The sequence below is a fragment of the Melopsittacus undulatus genome, chromosome 4 (genome assembly GCF_012275295.1).
Source record: "Melopsittacus undulatus isolate bMelUnd1 chromosome 4, bMelUnd1.mat.Z, whole genome shotgun sequence".
Lineage (NCBI taxonomy): Eukaryota > Metazoa > Chordata > Aves > Psittaciformes > Psittaculidae > Melopsittacus > Melopsittacus undulatus.
Window position 1 is genome coordinate 72948437 of NC_047530.1, and position 24938 is coordinate 72973374.

Sequence of the window (24938 nt, forward strand, 5' to 3'; positions counted from 1 at the left end):
AAGTAAATGCTGGAGGTTTGAGTTACCACTTCTAAGAATAAAACTAATTTAAAACCAGCATCTAGCAACAACAAAATGAGGGAAAATCCTGCCCCAAAAACCTGCAGTTTGGCAGTGTTATAAGCAATAGAGATTTATAATAGAAAACGGGATGCAAATTTGGAAATCATCTGCACTGCCAGTCTTTCCTAAAACTGCCACAATAAAATGCTGTGGTATGAGAATGTTACAGAAGTTATAAATCCAAGCTCTGAAAAACTGGCAGAATTAAAGACAGCTGCAAAACCTTGATTTCCCTTTCTCACACATAAAACAAAAATCCACCCTTCCACAGAGCTCACTTTTACTGAGTGCACACAGCAGATCAGATTTGGGAAAACAAAGCAATTGTTCAGTATTTCTTCTTGTAGCTCACCACACAGCCCCATGCCCTATTTATTTCATACAAGCCAAGCCATGCACAGAATGAACAATATTTCATTTTCTCAGGGGCTCAAAGCCATGACATTCATCACTGCTCTTTCCAGTCACCTCAAAAGCTTTTAATTCACTTTCACAGTATCTCTGTAATATTAACACAAGTAGTATTATCCCCTTTGTGGAAACAATAGGAGCACAGACTGAGGCCAAGACGTGGAAAAGCACTCATTGGCTTTACCCCCTGGTGATGCTCCTGCAGTCACACCCTTCAAAGTTTGACACATCACCGTACATTAGCACATTGATTCAGCAAAAGCCCCAGTTCTTGAGCCAGTTTCTTATTACCAGTGCGAAAAAGGAACCAGGCCCTAGGTCTCACTTGCCTGAATCTCTCAAAGGCATCTGTCCCTTCCAAAACCACTCCTGAAAGGACTACCATCCACCCTGCAGGAGACAGCTCCTGCCCATCCCTGGGCCTGCTTCTCACACACAAGAAAAAGAGAAAGATGAAAGCTGCCTAAAGGGCAGTGTGGTCTGCTAAGTGTAACCATAACCTTCATGTTAAGTTCCTCCAAAGAAAATCAGAAGACTTGCCCAATTTTATCACTTGGTGCTTTTACTGATGGAAATATAGAAGTTTGGTTAAGAGTCCCAGAGCCCACCTACTTCCTAGAACTGTAATTACATCTTCCGATATTGTAATTAATATTTTTATATTAATTATGAATTAACATCGAAACTACTCTGAGCTCAATCTGATCTCCCAGACCTGCAGGACCGCAACCTGTGCAAAGCAACTTGTGTTAGCCATCAGTACTCCCAGGAACACTGGAAGTGACTAATGATGTCTAGATGCTTGGGTAAGAAGGATGCAAACTGCATGTTATTATTGTTTCAAAACAAAACAGTTAATTTCATGTGGAATGAAATCTAGAGTAGAGCTGAACACCATTTTTCAAGACAATATTGATCATAACGTTAGCACTAAGAGCTTAATGAAGGGCCTGATAAAAATGCAGCTTAATCTACAATGTATTATAGGAACGCAGACAGAACATGAGGAAGAATGCTACACCTCCTTCCTTTGCCAGATGTGGCCGCATCTGCATGCATATACAGCATGCTGCAGCACAGCATCAGGCAACAGTTGCCTAGCAACTGGGGGGCTGCTCCCCTGGGTACCAGCCTCTGCCAATAGCCCCCTGAGCTGCCCGGCCACTTCCCAGCTTCCCACCAGCCACCAGTGCAGCCCTTCTAGCTCAGGACATCAGCCTTGCTCCCCAGCCCACCAGCAGGTTTACGGCTTGCTCTCAGGGATGGAAAGAATTCAGTTTTTCTGCTCCAAGGGGCTCATGGCTCCACCAGCCTCCCCCAGAGCTGAGGCTACGGGTGCCCACAGCTATGTGGGGCCAGCTGGCAGCAGCAGGGATGCACTAGGCAGTGCCTATGGGGACAACAAATCACCTGGGAATCCCACCAGCACCCTGAAGCCCAACTTGCAGACAAAGGAACAGAAGGCCTGCTTCTGCCTCCTGGTGGGGCCGCATTTAAACTTAAGGTTTGCTTTATGCTAAAAGAACTTTAACTAACAGGATGATGATAGCAGATGAAGAGAGACACAGCAAAACGTGCGCCAGTGATACCTGCACTGCCACTACCATATCTTGCTTCCTCAGAGGATGAGATATAGAGCCATGTTTCCAAATCATATCATGGCTCTTACTGCAGTTAAATAGCACACGTCATGGGTGAAGTTCTTCACAGCTGAAGAGCAGAATCAAAAGTGCCTATTCCTGACAATCTGTTATTTCCACTGGTGTTTTATAGTACATGTTTGATTAAATATCACCATACACAGCTACACATTTCCACAGAGACTATTTCCACAATATGTCTGCACAGCACCAAACGACAAACCTTCTAAACCAAAGGGAAAATATGCTATTGAAGGGGGGAAGTGGAAATCAGCCTTGGCCCACCTTTTGGGGTACATATCCACTGCCATATGTACACAGCCTTCAGATGGCAGGTGCATTAGGAAGATACATAAGTGGATAGAGTTATGTTACCGTTATGACTCCAGTGGTAATTTCCTGCCATTTCATTATTTAACTGAGGCATGCTGCATTTTCTAGTGAATCTCATATTTGTCATGTAGACCAATCTTTTAACTATGTGTATGTTTTTAACACCTCAGCCAGCACTGAAATTTATCCCATTTAACATCTCTGTATATTAGCAAGCATCTCAATTCACAGCCTTTCAAGTGTTCCTCTCACATACTTGAAAGAAATCAAGCTAAAGGCAAATAAATAGAAACCTTAGGATGGCCATAGACACTGTTATGATACAGACCACAAGAGTATGTGTGAACACAATATCATTTCATAAATCAGCTAATTCAGACACTAAATACTTCTGTTGACAAATCCTTGTTATTATGCAACATTTGACACTGAAGTGAGGTACATATTGATGAACACTGAGCTTGTGAGAGTAGCAGAATACTTTTTAAAAAATTAATGCAACTCAGTAGTAAAAGCAGCCACAGAGCCCTCCAGTAAAGCAGCATTTCAACCTTTCAGAACTGACCTACAGTACACATCTGCTCCATCAGAGCCATTTGGATCAGACTTCTGCAAAAGATAGGTAGGTCAGCTGAGGAGTAATCAGAAAGAAGTTTGCTGGGAGAAATTCCTGAGCAGAAATAAAAGCGATCACAAATGTCTTTTTCAAAATGAAGGAAGGCAGACCAGAGCTCAGCTCATCCCAAATCTAAGATTTCCAGCCTTCATCTCTAATAAATCAAAGGATGAATGTGACTGTTTCTCACGGCTTTCCTGTGATTCACTGCAGGTGCTGGAGTTGAAAAAACAAGACTGAAACAAAACAAAAAAAACACCCCACAAACAAACAATGACACTATTTAAGCGCCAGTCCCAGAAAGATCTGGCATTATTACTTTTGTCAATCCTTGCTGCAGACTCAGGTCCAATGCAGGCAATACTGCACCGACTGGCAATTAGCCAGTGTGAACTGACAAGACTATTAAAACACAACAGCGCCCATGCGTACTAGCACCATGGTACCATGGAATATGACTGAACAAGGCAAGTCCACTGCTCAAGCTTTGGGTAAAATGCGCTACACTGCATTATAGATTAAATTTATCAGTTACTCTGAGTGCAATTATCATTTAAAAAAGGAAGAGGCAAGCTTGCTTTAAGAAACATTAAGGTCTGTAAGCTTATCTAAGGCATACCTTTCAAAATAAATATATTTAAAATACATTTTGCCTACAGAAAACTTAGTTAGACTGATCTAACCAAACCTCAATACATACTATACTCTCCACAAACCATGAATCATCATTTAATACCATGAGCAGTTTACTAATTCATGTACAGCTATCTGAAGACCTTATAATGCTAGAACTGTCAATCTTACAGATCAATACAGGAAGCTCTTTCACATTTAGTAAGAAAGGAGAAAAAAAAGGGGGAGGGGGGGAGGTGTTGGGAAGGGAAATCAGATCTGTAGTTAAAGCTATGCAGTGTTTTGTGTTTTAAGAATTAGTTTCTACCCCTTTCTCCTTTCCTGAAATAGGCTGCTTGACATTTAATAATAGACCTATTCTTCACTTTAAAATGCATTTCCGTGACTCAGAAATTAAAGTGGAAAAGACTTATTAATTCATCTAACCAAACTTCTTTGTAATAAAAGCCTACCCTTTACTTTGCATTGCTTTGTTCAGACTAGAGTCAGGCAATTACAAGCACCAGTTTCTCCCAGAATCGATACCTCAAAGCACCACATCCCCAAAACCCAGATGAGAAATAATTTTTGTGTTCAGAGCGGCCTCACTGGAAGCCAGTTTAGCTTGCGAGTTATGTCAAATTTTTGAAGAACTTATCTGGATTTGCAGTTTGCTCTGTCCTCTAAGGTCCATGCCTTCAGATGCCAACCTTGTACTAAACCAGGCTGTTTCTGCCAGTGTGTCAGCACAAAGCACCAAAACCATAAAGCCAACTAAAAGAAAATCAAACAAACAAACAAAAAAAACAAACAAAAAAAACACACACAAAAAACACCTGAACCCTTAAAAGAACATGGGTATAAACTCAATACCCAAATACCAGAACACAATCCCAGGTGCTATAACATATTGCAAAGAAAAGAAATGCGAAGTCCTCATTCCTTTTTCCACATTCTTCCCCCAAAACAGCAGACATAAACAAATCAGAGGACTTTGGTCACCAACCTCACAGGTTTCTTCTCGCCCTGGCAGTCAGCCCTGGCCTCTCCCCTCTCTCATCTCTAATGACCACCTCACTAGGTGACAGGCAAGTATTCCCCTGCAAGCTGCAGCAGGACCTCATCGCAGCTAATTAGCAGACTAACCTGACTACATTTACTCTGGTTTCAGATGGTGGGTGCTCTGCTATATAACAGTGAAATTAACAAGTAGCAAGAACAAACTGCTGATGCAAGCCAGGCAGTGACACAGCAACCAGGGGAAAAGCTATAGGGCAAATATCCAAGGAAGGACAGAGCCCAGGCAGCTGCAGCCACATACCAGTGATTTCCTTAGGTACATCAAACATGTGGCTTGCAGCACTCACCAGCACAGGTGCCACACATCCCATAGAGACACAGGACCAGCTGCCCAGCCACCTTGACTGTGCTGACACACTCATTATCAACATTGGATTGACATCAAAAAATAACCACTCAGATTGTCCATGTGATGAGTGGGATTGGTGCAAAGGTATTTGTGTGTGAAGATAATACTACAAACCCAAAACTTTAAACAGCTGGAATAAGAGAACCACTAAAGAAAGAACCACTGCCTCTGTAAGACAGTCTCCTACACAAATCCTGTTTGTAAGAGCAACTCCTTACTAGTCTGCATTGCCAAAAAGGGCAGTGATCTCCTGAACGTACACCTGCTCACCAACATGCAGTCCTAATGCAGCACTCATCAGTAGCCACCTACTCAAACCTGAAGATCAGGAAATAGTGACTGTAAGGCATTCCTGCTCATTTCAGCTAAGAGGACATACCCACCCAGGACCACCTCCAGCTGCATCAACTGAAAACATGTATTTCACCAACTTTGTGATGAGAAGAACCTGCTGATACTTTTTTCTACGTACCAAGGCCAAAGGAACTTATTTGCAATGCTGGGAAATCAACAGTCCCTCACTTCTTCCAATCCAACAGAACAACAGTCTTGAACAAAGTAGTTTGTAAATACTAAAAAGGCCATTTTTGACAATCAGTAAGTCGTATCATACTTAATCTAACTTAAAACTGATCACAGAAGTAGTAGAATACATACTAATTTTTTCCCCACTCATATTGTTGTTTTTGAGGAAAGCAGGCTCGTTAGAAAGCTCACAGCTCTCACTATATTAAAGAAAAAACAAACCATATTCTCCTATGTTCATAAAAGTGATGTACAGCCAAATGGTACTCAATTCTTCTCCCATATTTTCAGAAACAGTAGTCTCTTTAATTCGCCTGCTCATGTGAACTAGAATTCTGCTAGAATTCTGTCTTACATAGGAAAAAAAAATATTACAAGGTTTCCTAGTTTCTTATTTCCAAGTGATTCTGCTTTTCTTCTTCAGCCTTAATTTTTCTGTCATCCAACAGTAGGGTTTGGTGGTTCTCTACTGCATTTTGCCTCAACCCAAAACAACTGCACTTAACATTAGAAGGAAAGTAACTCAATCTGATTCTGCACATGTCCAAATATAAACTGGCCATAAGCTTCTGCTATAGCTAATAAAGGACATTTTTACAACTTACTATCTGCAAGGAATAGCGTTCTTGAGGGTAGAGATGGTGGGAAAGGATATGTCACCTCTCTTCACGATGGTTCAGGAAGAATCATAGCTTGTTCTAGGGCAGGTGGAAGGCAGGTGTTAACAGACATAAACCCCAGAATCACGTAGGCTTATGTCCTCCCCCCCCCCCCCCCCCCCCCCCCCCCCCCCCGTCCTCATTTGTGCCTGAAAGGCACTATTTCCACTTGCATTTTCTTAAAGCTCATCCACAGTCAAACAGGAGACTCTATCTTTCCACCCTATTCTACCAGCATCAGCATCTCCTGAGAGCACATCTTCAGGAACTTGCAAACACTAATCATTCGTGCATGAGCACAAGGGCAGAAAGATACAGCACACACTTTGTTTCTCAGATTACTGATTCAGTGGAGAGATCACTTCTAAACCTCAAAAAAACAACCCCAGGGAATCCAAATTTATGCCATATTACACACTCTCAGTTTAATGCTTTCCAAAACCACTTTTTATATTAAAAAAATATATATCCTAAAGCATTTGTAGTAACAGGCCTAGTTAAAAAATAAAAAAAACCTAACAGAAGATAAAGTATCATTTTTCAAGTCACACCAATTTTTTTAACTCTCATTAGCCTTAGCACTTTTGCATGGTTTTACCGATGAATGCAGAACATCAAGATCACCAGTAATCAGACAACGCTATCAACCAAGGGCACAACAGAGGAAAATTAATACCTGAAAAACAATACAAACCTTAAGACCTCATCTCTTTCCTCAGAGTCAGTAGCCATTAACCAGCTAAAATAATCTTTACCTCTTGCTTCCCTCTACGTAATTCTAAGCATGTCTTAATCTTTCATTAATCTTTTCTATTTCCAGTCACCCAGGAGCAGCCAAACAAATATTCAGCCCATTCTTATTTTGCAACAAAAAAAAAAAAGAAATAATGGCAGCTCCAGCAGCTGGGTTTTGCCTTTCTTTACTATTTTCTTTACTATTTCAGACTGATAAAGTTTATTTTACACTTTTTGAGAAGAAATGTTATTTTCTGCAAGCTTGGAAGAAGTTTTTACCCAATTCTTTGTGAAGAGTTGGCATCCTAACTTCACAATGTTCTGAAGAAAACCCTAGCTTCAAATCAGCTGCGCCAAATGTCATTTATACCGGCATTTGACCCTTTATATTCAAGCTAAACAATCAAAAGCCGCTAGGAAAAAGCTAACAGCGGTCTGCGCTGCTGGCTCGGAGAACCAGGACCTGCTGCGAGCGGAGACGCTGCCTTGGGAAAAAGAGGAGCGAATCAGGCTAACTACGTCCAGAGAGCTTTGAGACCTACGGCTAACCTGCACAGACCAAAGCACTATTCCATCTCTACCTTCAGTACACTCTACCTACCTTAAACATACACTACCTATTGTTTTCCAGTGATATTTATATCTTTTCTCTCAACCTCAAAAAGCTCAGTGTCAGTTCGTTAGCGTTAGGGAGAGAATTGCGTGCCAGGACTCGGATTTAACCGCAGGTTGTCATACATCGCTGTCCAGACCCGGTGCCTCAGGTCAGACTTACCCCTGTTTAAAAAGCTCTCCACCACCTTAACCCGTACCTGGAATCTGCACGAAAGGCAACGGGAATGGGGCAAGAACCGCTTTCCCGCGAAGCGCCTCGCCCAAGAAACGGCTCCCCCGTAACAGTGCTGCTCCCCGGCCCCGGCTGCACCCACCGGCCCTGGTGAGAGCTGCTCGCCTGCGGACACGGACCCACCGCCATGCACTGAAAGTTGGCAACGGAGCCAGGGTTCGGCGGGTGGGAGGGCCCTTCCTGGCAGGCTGCGCACTGAGCTCGGCAGCGCCGGGACCCATCCCGCCCGGGGATCCTCCGGCCGCACCCGCCTTACCTGCGGCTGGATGCTGAGCCCGCAGCGGAGCCCCTGGCCCCGCGCTCAGCAGCGCCACCGCCCGCCCAGGGCAGAGCGCGACGCCGCCGCCCTCCTCCTCCTCATGGCCGCCCAGGCGAGGTGCGGTGCGGAGGGACAGCGGTCCTGGGGCGCGGCCGGAACTGAGCTGGGCTCGGCTCCGTACCGCCGGCTCCGTACGGTGGGCTCCGTACCGTCGGCTTCGTACCGCCGGCTCCGTACCGCCGGCTCCGTACCGCCGCCTCGCCGGAGCGGTGGCCGCGCGTCAGCCGCCGCCTCTCCTCCTCCGGCGCGCCGCCCAATGGCTGCGGCGGCGCGGGCAGCGCCCAGCTCCCGCGATACTTGGGGCCCAGCCCGGCGGAGCAGCGCGGTGGGTGTCCCCGCAGCGGGCGCGGAGCTGCCTGGGCTCCGTGCGGAGGGTTAAGCAGGTGCGGGAGGCTCCCTGGCTCACAAACAGCGGCTGCCGGGAGGGGGCGGGAGGCGGGCGGGGGAGCTGGAGCAGATGTATGTCTCTATTCTCCAGGTAAATTTCAGAGGAAGCTTCTGCCGCCTCCCCCAGGGAGACCGTACATCCTCGCATGGGAGTGCGAGCTCGCACGTACGGCTGGGGTGGCTTTTCAAATCATCATGCACAGGTCTTGCAGGCCCCATCTCTCATCTCAAAAGTGTCAGTACATTTTCAGCGTTAGCTGAAATGCTATTACTTGTGTAAGGGGAAATCTCCCTTACTGGAAGGGGAAAGCAAAAGATGAAACCTCTCCATCCTATTCCCATGAATAGCCAGGCAAAGATTACGTTGACATTAACTTTTTTTCCCAGTGCTGTGTTTTGATCCAGGGACCGATCTTGGAGCATTCTTTTCCCCTCCTACTGGCTGTGTGTGAGCAGACCTGACTTGCAACATTTTACTATCAGTTAAATAATACCGTTTTGACACTGAAAACTATGTGAACTAACTGCTTTGATAGAAGGATGAGAAACCCCTTGGCACTTTGTGTTTCTTGTTCCCCTTACAAAATAATAAAAGCATTTTTCAGTATGCTCTAAAATTAACATTTAAATGAATGATTTGATGGCCTTTATTTCTCTTCTCAAAACCTACCAAAAGACTGCTCAGAATTTTTCAACATGCCTTTGGGGAGCCAAGTCTGTTCAGTGTGTATGATACATACCCTGTAAAGTGTTGAATGATTTCTAAGGTATACTCGATATAAGCACTCAGTGCTGGAGTGCCAGACTGGAAATCCTCGTTAGGTGCCTCTGAGGATAAGCATGTCAATTTCTCTGCATTGCAGCTTTCATACCTCTAACCTCACATGGGCATTGTAAGCATTAATTGCTTCCTGTAAAGTGTGTTAGGACACAGAAATGGGCATTGCCTGTATATGTGCAAAGTATTCTTTCTGTTCATTTTTCATGCTAGTAGGAGGGTGTTTGCTTGAAGTAGGAAAACATGAATTACCATGGTAGAAGAAAATAACAATCTGCAGAGTTTGGCACCCTTAAAGCAATCCTCCTCCTCAAAAACAATAAATACAAAAGAAACAGCAAAGATCAGTGACTATTATTCGTTCAGTTCTGACACCATGCTGGATTCTGGGTGATGCCACCTGTTTGAAAGAGCAGTGTAAAAATACTCCAGAGAGGTTTTGTCACATGGAAGGACATTTTTCACCACCTGACTACTCATATGAACTGTCATAAAGCAGAAACATTCACTTGTTACTCCAATTTTCTTTTTCGTTCGTACAATAGACAACTGCTATCTTTATTCATGAAAATAACCAAACTCCAAATGTTACTAGGATACTTACTTTCAACAAGCTTCTGACAGTACAACTGTGCAGGTCTTTAAACAAGCGTATAAAAGAAGTTTTCTGTGTCAAAAAGACTTTATGCTTCATTTTCCCCTAGTTGTTTGGGGCTAGATTCTTCTGTAATAGCAGTTATTTCCTCTGCGTGTACCAAGATCTCTGTCTTTGTCATTGTCTTTGTCCCAGAATTAAAGATGTTGATCCAGATGATTTCAGTGCAACTGGGGCAAATTAAGCAACTCTGCTTCACTCGTGCCAATGGTTCTGCAGTAACCTACCTAGTTTGTCTGCTGTTATTTTCTGGTTTTCTTTAATATATCATGGCCAAATGATACATAAGGCCAAGGAACCACTTATTTCTCCAAACTTACGTTACACAAAGCATTAGTGTACTTCTTAGAGTAATGTAATCCTGACAGTTGAAGGATGAAATACAAAGCCATAGAGATACAAGAATGAATAAAACATGCAAGGGTAGATATACAAACTGTAAATGTGTGACTTGTGTAATGCTGTGGTGTTTGCACCAAAGCATCTGTTTTGTAACTTGCTGTAGGTGGGCTGTATGCTGGTAACCATGACAAAAGGAATCCCATTTTTCAGGAAAAAATCCCCAACATAATACCTACATAAACTCAACATAATAATAAAGGGCACATAGGAGAAGAATGGACATACTTGGTTGAGTCAAAGGCAGTGATCTGGAGTGGGTGCTTGGAAAACACTGTAAGAAAGAGCAAAAATATAAAATCATTCTTCTCTCAGCAATCTGTGTTTTCAGCAATTAGCAGTGTGGAACTCCCGGTGTGGAGGCTGAATTCAGACCATTGCATTTAACATCTATTTATAGACTGTTTATGAATTTCTCGTAACATCTATTTTAATCTGTTTTGACTTTTGGTTTCAACAACAGCTTGAGCCATAGAGTTCCAAGATTAATTATACATTTTGCATAAAAGTACCTCAACTTCACCACATCAGTGGTATACTGGCTGCTTAATATTCACAATGGGTGGTCTTCCACTCCTGTGTTCTGAGAAATGATGGACAATCACTTTTAATATACTTCTTTATGATGTCTGGGAATTCACAGGCCCCAGACCTCCTTTTCACTTAGCCTTTACAGGTAGAAGGAAAATCCCTGTAGTTTTCCTATGCAAAAGCCATTCTGCATCTTCACTTGTCCTCGTATTTTCCTCTGCTTTTATTTTTTCATTTGTGCTTTGTTTCTTTTTTTCCTATTAGAACTTCCTTTTTCCCCTCCCAGAGAAAACAGGAATATAGAATATCTCTTTGCTTTCCCAACATTCGTAAGTATCACATTCAGTGATACTTACTGGTTATCAGTAGGTCGATGGTGTGACCTGCATAAGCTCATGCTTGCTAAGCTTTTACAGGCAGGAACTGAAGAGTGCTTAAATAGAACCAGCGCTTTTTCTTGGCAAGTACATTCAAATATTGTGTTGCATTATTTAAAATGTATATCATGTTGTGCCAAAAATGTATTCCTAGATTTACTGGAATACCTAGCATGACCTTCCCACCAATCTGTCATACCAGAAGGTAACCTTTATTCTTCTGGCAGGTGAGGTTGGAGAAAAAATAATGTATATGTATTTCCTAGAACAGATCCTCTGACTTGTGTATTATCATATGCAGAAAGCAAAACAAAGCTGAAGGAAGAAGCCGATTTGTTTTCATCTGAATTTTACATCAATAATTACACTAACATAGAACTCTTTCCTACCACCTAATAGAAATAAAATGGGCTGATAGATAACAGACTGACAGTTATTGCATGTCTAGTGCCTTTCAGTGTAATTCATTTGTTCTTTTTTAAGTAATAACAGCCTATACTGCACTACTTACTCAATTTTATTGCTTTGGCTATATTACCTTTTCAAATGCAGAACCACAGGTAAACCAAATGTAACTATTCATCAAACCCATGAAATATCATTTATAACATTAAAGCACTCACAGCTAATGTGTCAGTTAATCCCATTCATCCTCTGATGGAGCCTTCCTGTAGGACAACACAACCTGGGTTTACCATTTGAAAAGAAATTGGATAACCTTCGAGATAAATTTTCCTGCCCTATATGAGAAGGTTGGAATACCCTTGCATTTAAATACTTCACACCCTGTACTCCCTTCATGTCTTTAACACAAATCTTAGAGCTTTGTTAAAGTACGGTACTTAGCCCACTTATCTGATACAGCAGGTATGTGTAAAGATAAATTACATACATTTGGCAGTAGTTCAGTTACTCTGGACTTCAGTTTCTTCAGGACTCTTAGATAAATGTCATTGGGGCTTTGTGATTTAATTTCCTTTCTTCTTGCACATCTTAGTAGCTACCTGTGTCTTGCCTCCCTTATTTCTGAAGGGTATAAAACTCAGGCTGTCTTTCTAGTCCTGTCTTTCTAGAATAATTTACCTCTATATCTTTTGTTCATTAAAGAATAGAATATATTTACCTGGTAGTGGAAGCAAAGTAGAGGCATTAGCATTAATACTGCTCCATTTAGATGCATCAATTTTCTTCAGATTTAAAAAGATGAGTGAATGCAGTAGAGCTGGAAAAGAGACATAGAACTGAGTCTAAAACTTCGTGCTGAATTTAAACCTCTTTCTACAGCTATGGACCCAGAAATAATCTCAAATTTCTGTCAATTCTGTTTCTGGGCCACTGAGAAATCAGTGTTGGAATACCCCAGGATCTATAGTTACTCAGGGAACCAATCTGTGCTGGAGAAGGTGAAGAGTGTTTCTTCTCATGGTTTCTCTGAACACAGTAGCCTGCTGCTCAGCTAGGTACCAACTGGAACCAGCACTCTGATCTCTGCTCAGTACCAGGTAGTGACGGTAAAAACAATATTCCAGAATTTTTGAGGGAGAGGATGATCAAAAGAATGCAGCCACTTTTGGATATAAAGCACTTGCAATGTAAGAAAATATTTGGGAAAATCCTTTTTTGGTCTGAATTCAAAACACCATTATCCAGATGCATCTATATTGGGCATTGCCAGAGAATTAATTTTGTCATCAACCTATTTCTTCATGTTTGATAAAATTTCATTTCAGAAATGAAGGATTTATAGCTTACTTTCCTTCAGTGCACATTATCATTTATATAACTGACAGCTTCAGTTGTTAAAAGCAGTACATGAGTTTTTTTCCAATAAAGGGCTCACATCTTTCTGACATTTATTGCAAGTTTATTACTTCTATACCCTTCTCAGTGAAGCTGTTTTGTTCGTTGTGGGAGTGTCTGAAGTACAGATTTTTCATTACCTGTGCCTTATCGTTAATTTTAGGCCAGAAGTGGTTTCATTTTGACTGGTGGTTAAAAACAGGAATGGCATAAAAACACGTTAAGGCAATTAAGCTAAGAAAACTCATTTGTGATGAAAGGGGAAAGTTAAGGTATAGATTTTTTCTCAGGTGCTATGTGTGCCTTCTCGAGGTAGAGAGAAGGTGGGTTAGTCACTCTTTTGACTTATTTTAGAATAAAAATCCCTACCTAGAAGACTGAGTGAACTGGTTATACGATACAAGAATTTTTTAATTCTGTATCACCGTCATGGTTATTAAGACAACAGAGTCCTTAATTGAGAAGCATCCTTTGTCCAAGGTAGATAGTAAATCAAAGTCTAAAGACATTTCTGTCTTTAGCACAGGCATGCTAAAATTGTATCATGTATTCACCCGTGGAGGAAGAGGTCAGTCCATGCCAGTTAGTCTCAGTGCCAGAGGATTGTACTTGGCAAGTTTAATGTACTAATACAGATGAAGCCTTAACGACACTTCCTCCAAGTCCTAAATTCCTGGTAAAGATCTGCAGAAATCAGTGTGCGTTCCTGCTTTGTCTGGGAGCCCACAGTTGCAAGCCTAGCCCCTTAGATCAAGGAGCTGAGACAGTTTAATACTTTTCCCCCTCATGCAGGACAGAATCTAGTCCACTGTCTAGAAATGTGTCAAATTTCCATATTTGTAATCCTTGCTTCTGATTCTTGATAGTGTTTTAGGTGTCAGATAAAGATCCGCCACCTTGCCAAACCTCAATAAAATTTTGACCACATCTGCTCTAATAATTTCTTCTAACTTGTTTACAGTAAAACTTATATGATAAATGAAGATATCATTATAGTAAAACTCAATTTTCTTTGTCAATACAATTAATCTTTTCCCTTCAAACAATCTCTTTTTTAAAATTAAAACTTGTGTTAGTAGTATTACGCTACCAATTGTTTTGGTGGTTTTTTTCCTCAGTCTGGGCTTCCAATCTTCATCTGCATGAAGGGCAAATTGCACTTCAAAATCTTATATAGAAACAATGCTTTATGAATACTGGAAGTCATATAGCTTTCTTACTGGGAATAAAAAGTGTCTTGAATTCACACCGTAAAACTGCCTTTGGGATTTCAGCACATGTTCTCTTGGAAACCTCAGAGGCATTGATCAGAGAGATTACTGTCTTTTTAGTTTCAACTCAGAGGCAAAATTATGTTTTGCAAACTCAATCAGACTTCTTGAAAATAAAGTAAAACCATTAGAAATGCCAATCTTGAGTAGAAATCATGAAACAATAACAGGGATTTGATCTAGCTCTGTGTGAGTCGTGCTTGAAACAACTCATAAGTCATTATTCACACTGGGAGTAAGGAGGTTGGCAAACCCAAGCACATCCAAGTTCCGGCTCCTACAGCTCTGTATTGTAGGAGGTGATGTGTTCCCAGCCTGAGGAGGTGGTAAGTTAGCTCTCCACTGCAGCCAGAGGGGCACAGAGGTCTCAACACCCTGCTTTCACATGCTACTGCTGCATGCAGGAGTGTCATGCTGGATGATGGATTTGCTCAGCATAGGGGTGTCACACTGTGCTGCATACCCCTCACGTTCCCAGAAATGCCTATAGTGGATAGTAGTTTCATACCACTTCCAGTGAGCAGGCCTGGGTTCATGTGCCTGCTCTGAAGGCTGTTGAAAGGGAGAAACTGAAACATTGACTGGAGGCAGACCTAAGACCCAACTATTCATAGCATCACCCCATGTCTGGCCCAGTTAATACTTAATGATTCCTCACAAAGTTCTGTTGCTTTAATAGAGTCCTTCCTGCCTCATTAACCAACAGTTGCCCAAGCTCTCAGAGGAAATGGGAGCTGTGGGTTGAAGTTCTCTTAGCAGAGAAAGAAATTAAATCCAAGTCCTGACATCCCATATGGGCACCACAGCCACAGAGTTGAGACTACGCCAGCAACACCACCTCCCCCTGCCAAGGGCACACCACCAGACACTTAATGAAACTCACAGCAAATTCTCCACTGTATTATATATAAACATCTTGGTATGTGCTAACCATTTTATTCTTAATCTCATAATTTCTAATTCTAATTTAATGAGATTAATATTCACAGAGTGTGATTTGAGAAAACTACAGAAATATTTTAATCAGAATTATTCACCTGAAGTAGCAGATATTTATGGCATTAATTCAGGCTTAATGACTTTCTGCCTAGAGGAATCTTTCATTTTAATAACACATAGGTTACAATCCAAGGGTGACCTCATTCATATTTGGAAAACAGATACTCTGATACAGTGTTTTCTGGGGGTTAGTTTTGCTTCTGTCAGGAACTGCTGCCTCATTTTAAATGAACTATCACATTTCCACATTTGTAATAGTGGCCAACAGTCCTTTTGGCTCAAAAGTAAACCACAAATGTTCTTACTTAGAAATAAATGAACAGTTATTACCCATTGTGGTGTAAACTCAGTGTCTCACAACACATTTGCATTGAGTCCTTTTAACTGCAGAAGGCTTTGGCCTTGGTACTTACAAGAATTACAGAAATATTACTTGTAAAGAAATAAAGTGTGCTATAAAAGGAGAAGCTAGATTTCCCTTTGTAAGTACTCTTTCCAAATGTTTTCCTGAGGCATCACCCAAATGCCATTTCTATTACTTGCAGAATTTCCCTTCTTAAAAATGCATTCACTTGGTTTAATTTTGCAAGGCTTTGTATGAATCCATCTGAAACCATGGAGTTCATTGAAATCTTGATGGGCTGGGAGAATGCCACCTACACCTTAGGCAAGCATCTGATGTGCTGTAGTGAGCCTCCACATAACATTCAAACCTGGAAGTGGCTTAATTGCCTCCTTTGGTGCTGCTGTCAAAATTCTGTTTGTGACAGAATGTACTAGGTTGTTCTCAGTACTTGACTTCTTCCTACCTTAGCCAAGGTTTATAACTCCACCAAATGAAAGAGCTTATCTTTCTCCCACATCTCTGCATACACTGAAAAATGCAATGTCTTCCTTCACAGGTTCACTCATACTGAAGCAATGCATAGCTAAGAATGAGTTAAATTTCAAGTATAGAAATGTACTGTGTGTGGGTTAAAATAAATCCTGAGTCTGCATAATACAAGCATTTAAAATGCTGAGTTCTGTGACAGTGCTAATTCGCAAACAGCTGCCCAATTCTAAGATTATTTCTTTCAGACTTTCTAACAGAATTATGAGTGCTCTACTGCTGAAAGATAAAACCTTTCTAATTAAGTTCACACACAACAGGGTGTGTTGTTTACAGCGAATAATTGGTTCGTTTCAGAATTTTTCCTCCTATTCATTAATTCGTTAGCCAGAGAACAGTTTCAACATATTGACATCATCTGATACTGTTCTTTTTTACGTGAGCATAAAGCAGCATGTGAATTGCTTACAGACTTCTGCTTATTAGGACAGCTTCAGAGAATTTGAAGCCACGAACTGAATAGCTGCAGTATCCCTAGATGTGTAGCTTGGGTTCTACTAACTACTCCTGCTTCCCAATTGATGAAGTTAAAACAATGCAGAAACAGCCAGCAGGATAGGTGCCAGGCTGTACTCAGCACCAGGAAAAGCTGCTGTAGTTCTAGGGAGTGCATTTGGGTAGAAGGTAAATGTACTGTCACGGAGTCAAGCCAAACTTTGTGCATCTGTTGGGTTTTGTGGCAAAATAGGGCTTTGAGGTGTTCTTCCTTACCTCTGGTGTCAGCACCATCAATATTTTCCTTCCTGCAGTCACTAGACTTACACTACAGTTAATTAATGCTGGCCATGATTATTTTCTTGATCAGTTCTGATTTGAAGGAACACTGCTTGCATCTGAACTCAAAATATGATTTCCTACTGGAAACTGTAACATCAGTCATTCATATTTAATGCTTTCTGTCAATTTGTCTTTCTGGGGGGAGACAGCATAGACATTTCTACATGCAGAAGCAAAATATCCCAGTCTGATCTCATCAACCAATGCTTACCAAAATGAAAAGGCTAACAGAGGAAGTTCTCTCAAATGCCTCTGAATACATAAAAGATAATTTAATATTTAATTTCCCATCATCTTTGCAAGCCTTTTGCATCATATGTATCCTATTGTCAGATTCCATCTCCTCTCCACAGATGTTCTGTCAGTTACAAGAATATTGCATGTTATGACAGAAATTTATGAAGACTTCTTCCACAATATCATTCCTTATTTGATTTTTGAGATTAGCGTTTCACACCATGTCCTTCTAACCGCACTCTTTTTCCAGTCTTTGAAGACTATTGACATATTCTCTCTTTTTCTCAATACCCTTTTAAAAAAAAAAAAAAAACGGGAAAATATTATTTGTGGTACCTCTGATTTTCTTACTTTACATCTCTGAAAAAGAATTATCACTTGAGAAATGTATTTGTTTGAAAGAAAATTATCCCAAGTCCTCTTTGAATTTCATTCTGGTGTTTTCTTTTGCTGTCTGGCTTCTGAAGATTTTGTTTTAGCTTGGATGCTGAAGTAGATAATTTATTAAAATACACCACCTTAGTTGTACCAAACATCTAAGTTTCTCTCTTTGTCTTCTTTTGTTTTTCAGGTGTAGTCTTCCTTATGTCTGCACAGTTTGATAACAGCACCTACGTTTTATTTCTGCTACCCTTTTTTTATTCTATGGCTGCATGATTTCCACACAAACTCTTAAATACATCTGCTAAGTGACAGGTGGCTTAGTGACCACAGTGACCCGAGTAAGCTTTTAACACACAGACAGTGGTAGGATTTTTAACTGCTACACTCAGGAGGTTTGTAACGCTATTCCTTCTTTCTTGTTGCAGGTTTTAGGCATATCACAGGAATCAGGTCAAGAAATGAACAAGGCTGAATTTGTGAGGCTGTGGCATTAACCCTCCACTTCCCTAGGACTTTAAGGAAGTTTGCTGAAATTTCAGCTGTCAGGAGGAATGGAAGTAAGATTGTAGATTTTCTCTTGGGTTAGAAATATCGAATAAGGTTCTAGTATTATATTCTCATTCTCACACAGGAACAACACTGAGTGTGGTACCAGTGCTCTATATTATTTATATCATTAAATCCACACATTCTGTAAAAGCTGTTAGATGCTTCATATTGCTCTAGAATAGCATATGTAGGCTATTGATCTTTTATCAATGAAGCTGTCATCAGGAGTTCATTGTAGCTGGTGGCTCCAAACCACCTCAAGCTAGCATAGCACTGCAAAGTGTATCTATTACAACACAGCTTCAATTCTTATTTTCAGTCACCCATATAAGAGGATGGCAAACCTGCTTACCTGTGTATAAAGAAAGGAGATCACAAACAAAGCAGACTGATGTCATCCTTATTTTTTAAGGAAAAGTAGACAATGTATTATTCAATAAAATAATTCTATACATTGAGTCCAGCAGAATCTGCTTTTCTGAAGAACTCCTGTAGATCTCTTCAGCACAGTATCCTGAGCAAAATCTATCGAAGCTGGTGAGTTTTGACTCCTCAAATTGAGCCTGGTGGAAGTTATTAATAAAGTAAAAGCCTAACAATTAAAGACAAACCAGTAGATATCTGGTAGAAATATGTTTCATTTACTTTAAAGTGAAAGCATAAGTAGATAGATTCCACTGAGTTAGTATCACAAGGGTATGATTTTGAAGAAAAGGAATAAAAAGGTGTTTCACCATAGAATCATACAACCCCTGAATGGCTTGGGTTGGAAGGGACTTTAAATATCACCTAGTTCCAACACCCTGCCACAGGCAGGGACACCATCCACTAGACCAGGTTGCTCCAATCCCCATCCAACCTGACCTTGAACACTGCCAGGGATAGGGCAGCCACAGCTTCTCTGGGTAACCTGTGCCAGAGCCTCACCACTCTCACAGAGAAGAGCTTCTTCCTAATATCTAATCTAAACCTCCCCTATGTCAGTTTAAAGCCATTCCCTGTTGTCCTATCCCTACAAGCCCTTGTAAAAAGCCCCTCTCCAGCTTTTTTTGTTTTCCCCTTTAGGCACTGGAAGCTGCTCTAAGGTCTCTCCAAAGCCTTCTCTTCTCCAGGATGAACAAGTTCAGCTCTCTCAGTCTGTCTCCACTGGAGAGTTGCTCCAGCCCTCAGAGCATCTTTGTGTCCTCCTTTAGACTTGCTCCAATAGGTCCATGCCCTTATGTTGGGGGCCCTAGAGCTAAGCACATTACTGTAGCGGGTAATGCTATGTTATCCAAGGAAACCATTCTAATCTGATGTCTCTTGTCCTTTACCAGACAGGAGAAAGGGGATAAAGGAGAATTAAAAATGTGTCTTGAAATGCTAAAGCAGTAATCGTGATTGGTGCATTCTCTTTTTCACATTTTATAGATGTATTCATTTAAAAAAATAAACATCATTACATTATGCAAACATTAACTGCAGTGTATGTCTATCAAATCACTCAATTTCTTCCTCATTTCCTGCTTTAACCACAGCTGTACTGTTAAATGTGTTCTGGACAGAGCTGAAGAAACCCCAGTCATTAACACAAAGCCTGTGTGTTCATAATGGTGTAGCTTATCCTGCCTAATAACTTTGTAAGGCCTCTATTATACAAGAATAATTCCTTCTGCACTAGCTCTATCCTTATTTCAGTATTCAAAGAAAGAAAAGAATAAATCAGCACACCACTTCCAGCGCAAGTAACGATACTGATAGACAGCCCATGTGAAGTCTGTTCTTCTTGTAAAATTACTAAAAGCACTTGTCTTATGGTTGTAGTAGAGTGCTTCTCCATTGTGCATCTCTGCACAAGTTCTTACAGAATTGTTATTTTAGCTTGTGGTACAGAGCTATTTAGAGCTATTGACGCCAACTCAGGAATTTGTGTCACACTTTACAAGTACACCACCTTGCAGAAGCCTACGTTGCCCTCAAATCAGTAGTTTAGGCTTCTAAGTCACTTAATATTTTTGTTAAGTAACCCCAGTCCTACCAGCTGGCCATATGAACGTGTTCATAAATATTCTGGGAAAATCACACAGGAGAAAATAAGGATTTTTCTTGCCAAGAAGAAACACAACAAGACAGACAATGTTGATCAACAAACAAGATACTGAACATGCAGCTGCTGTTTGCTGTGCTACAGACGAAACATGCTCACCATCAGCAAAGCCTGGACAGCTGCACCACCAGAAGTTTCACAGATGCAGAATAGCTAAGTGGTTAAAACCCCAAGTGTTTCAAAAAGCCTATTGTAGCACATTGTGCAGAGAACTCTTCTGTAGCTGTAAGTACAGGTTCACAGAAGCTAATAATAGTATAATGAAGTTACTATCCTCTGGCTTGTTCCACAGCCACAGAGAAGGGTACTTAGCCCTCAGCAAGCGAATAGGAACAGCAGGGGTTCCTGCTCCAGAGCCCTCTCTGGAGGAGCCTCTCAGATGACTTACAGGGATCTTTGGCAGCTGTTCTGTGAGGGTGAGGCTAACTTTAACCTTTAGAACATCCATGAGGGGGAAATATCACAGGGATCAAACAGGATAGGCATGAAAGTTCTAATGCCATATTACTGTAGATGCAAAGTGAGAATAAGCGAATAAATGCAAGGACCTCTTGCTGAAATAGCTCTGCTAGTTCCTTTTGATCTGGCAGTTAAACATTCAGTAAGTACCCTGAATTATCCACAATAAATTCTTTCATTTCTATGACTCTTTTCTATAATATAGTTCTGAGTTTTAATTTAAATTTTATTTTAATTCTGTTTTCTCATATGCACATCTATTGAAAAGTAAAACTTTTTGTAACTTTTCTTGAATCTGACTGAAGTCCTGAAGTCCTTAAGTCCTTTCCATCTCCTGAACTACTCACTTGTGCAAAACAAAGACTCTAAATACTGTTCTCAGTAATGTGAACAGATATGATCACCCCTTATGAAGCAGCTGGCAGGCAGCATATTGTATGTATATTGGAGTATGTAAGCTGGAATTTCATTGATTGAGTTCCATTTATAAATAACTATTTGTTCACCCAAATATCTGGAGCAATCTTCCCTTGAGATCATCACCCTCACAAAAGATTTCACTTAGTCATTTGTGAAAATGAATATTAAAGGTAAATACTACAAATATCTTATCTTCAATAGTTTTTAAGAAGGTCTCCTCTTAGTTTTAGATTTCCACCCATAAATAAGATCTTTGTCTTAATTGAAGACAAAGTGTGCCAGTCACCAACAATATTTTAGGAAAAGACTTGTTACAGACTTCATAAACTAGTTCTAGGTATTTAATATATAACTATTTTTGCAATGCTATACCAAGCTTGTAATGGATTTTCACATCTTAATGTCTATTTAATCAGGAGACAAAAAAGCAACTGATTTATTTGTTAAAGAAGCTATGATGTCATTACTGAGTCTAATATAATGTTTTAGTAGTACAGCAATAAACTTTCCGGTTTTGTTTCTGAAATTTTTCCGAGTTTTTTACTGTTTATACAATAGACATCAGTGAAAATGGTACTGTTAAAAAAAAAAAAACAAAAGCCAAACCCCCCCAAAAAACACACACACCACAAAACCGAAACCTCAAACCATCCAATTTACTTAAAGGACAAATCATGAAGAAATACACAAAGCAGGAATACAAAATATTTTTTTCTTTATGCTTAGGGGATGGCTTGCAGAGCTTAGAGATTATCATGCACAAGAGATGTGGCAACTGATAGTTTTTAGTTTCAAAGCTGTGTAAGTCATGAACTTCAGTAATTAAAACATAGGATGTAACAGCTAAGTCAGAGAATGCAAAGGTCAGTCAAATGTATAAAAACTTTATCTCAGGAGCAGGCAAGTTGCAAGCAAGGTAAGGGATAGGCTTATCTGCAAGGGTATAAAAAATAATTTTGTAGAATAAAGTATCTTAAAAAGCTTAAGTATATATATCTGTACAGGTTTTTATTATAGCAGAAACCTGAGAAGTTTCTTTAAATTTAACAGAGATAGACATACTGCAATCAGAGAAATGGCAAAAGTGAAAAAAGCAGGGGTCAGATCAAACCAGCCAAATTGAAGTGCTATGTAACTTCATTGCCAAGTAATATTTTTCTAAGAGATCTGTAATAACCCATGGAACTACAATAAAAGTCTGGTAATATAGCCTGAAAAAAATAAATTTAATGTTGTAAAACAGCTAAGCTTTATACTTGAAAGAACTACATCATCTTTTTTATATCAAATGCTTCTCTTTAAAACATTTATGGAACATCTATAGTCTTTAGGTGCTTAAGTAAGCAAAGCAATTTAGAATCATAGAATATCTCAAGTTGGAAGGGACAATCAGGAGAATGGCAGCCCAAATGCAGTTGATAAGTACCTCATGTTTGAAAAGTATAGCCTGAACACTGATGAAACCTAAAGTAGTATTCTCAGACGAAAGACCTGGATGCTGTTGTGCACAGGTCTCTGAAATAGTCCATACAAATACTCAGCATTGCTGTGACACACAATATTAAATCTTTAAAAATGCAACAGAATGATCAGATGTAGACAGTACAAAAAGAAAGAAAAATGGAATGTGCAGACACAATGAACTGTTTAGATTAGAGCTTGTATCACATCTAAGGAGGCATGTTTTAAATGTGTATATAATAGACAGGTAGGTATTGTCCCTTGGTACCTGTGCTGTTCTCACCTCTTAAACAATGACCAACAACATTTTTAAAGAAGGAACAGGATGCGAAAGATGTTCTGCAAAACCTGCAGAATGAATGTGAAAAGATTATGTGCTTAACCACTTTTCACATTTTGCAGTGTTCAGATAACACAAAACTCAGTGTTGTCCAAATCTTCAGTCATGCTTCAAAAACTGGTGCTACTAAGGAGAGATTAGTAATTAGCTTGGCTTGTCTCCAGCTATAATCAAACTCCAGATTTGTGCCTTTCCTCAATATAAATATCAACTCAGTAGAAATGCTAACATACCCAAAACTCAGTTAAGATCATCATCTACTCTCCAAACTAGAGAATTTGTTTCCTTCGTCTTCGAACTGAGGGTGATAGTCATCTATTCTATTTAGCAACTAAAACAGAGCTTACAGAAATATGATTATCAAGCATGGCAACCATATTTTATCAGAGATTATCTTAGGTTGTAGAGAATATGAATAAGCCCTGGGAATAAAATTTACATGAAGGATACTGGATAAGCAATGAGTTTACCTACTTGGTTTACCCTTAATTTCTCAGAAATGTTGATAACTCCCAGACTAGTCTCTACTTTCTGTGCCTTGCTGGAGAGCACAAATGCTTACAGATTGCTTCCTTTATGCCTATGGCATGTTTCTTGCTTATTTGTTCAGCCTGTTATGTTGGTCTAAAATACTTGTGCTCCAGCATATTCTAGCATAATGACTGCAGTGCCATGGTTATGGTTGAGAAGGCATTTAATTCTAATTCTGTTTTCAGGAGCTTATCATCTAAACAAATTACATTGTGGGCACAAATTTCTGTGCCTGTTCTAAACCCGTAATGAGCTACCTGTTGTCTCCAAACTCTGCCACAACTGGGATGGCTCAGAAACATTTATTCCCCAGATTTTGAAAGTATTTATGGAAATAACTGCCTGTCAGCATACATAATTTTTAATTATTTGGACTTAAAGCATCTTTAATTTTCCATTACCATAAAATACAAGAAAAGCAATACTGCAGATGTGAAGCAGTGTGGATGTTGATTTCATTTAAGTATACAACATACTGTTAAAAAAAATAAATTGATCGCTAACAATTTATTCCACATACTGTGGACAATAAACTGTTCTAAATCGCCTTGGAGTTATTCTGGTTTTCTACAATTCTGTAGCAGTATATGCTTTTTTATAGCACACCCATATTCTTTAACATCTTCAGATACATATCTATCAATTTCAGTAAATCAGAAATTTTCAGAACACCATAAGAATTTGGGGATACTGCTCACTAATGAATGTTTTCTAAAACTAATTAGAAAAAAGTCTTGCCTTTTCAGATCATCTTGGCATCTAGCACAAACACATATCGTACAAGGTCTGTTCCTTATCACAGCAATACATGCAATCACCCCAATGCCACCACAGTAGTAACTTATCCTGAAGATATTGCAATGACAGTTGAAACACTCAGCCAGGCTACATAACCGTTACCTTATGCCTATGCAGAAGCCCATGAAGTCATATTTGTATCACTGAAATAGGACCCAGTCGTATGAACAGAAAAAACAAACAACAAAAAACCTGTTTAAGGTTATCCGCATCTAATACACACATGTACAAAGGGGAGCACAGGTGCACACACCCGTATAGGCACATAAAATGGGAAATTCATTTGGTATAAAATGGTAAGGCCAAAGCCAAAATCAAGTCAAGAACACAAAAAAATATGTAGCAGAAATTTGTACTGAATTCCTGGAATTCTTCATAATTTTTCTCAAAATGTCAACTTTGAACATAACATTAAAGCTTTAAAATAAGAGGCATGTTTACCAGTTTTCCTTGAGTCATCTTGATAGATGTTAATACCATCCCTAATATTACAAGATGTACAAATGCCACCCACTTGATAGAGATCAGAATGCTAGAAACCACTCTCCAAATTTCCCATTGCAGTTTTTATGCGGGGATTCCTAGGGACAGAGAGCAGAATGCCACAGACATTCTGCC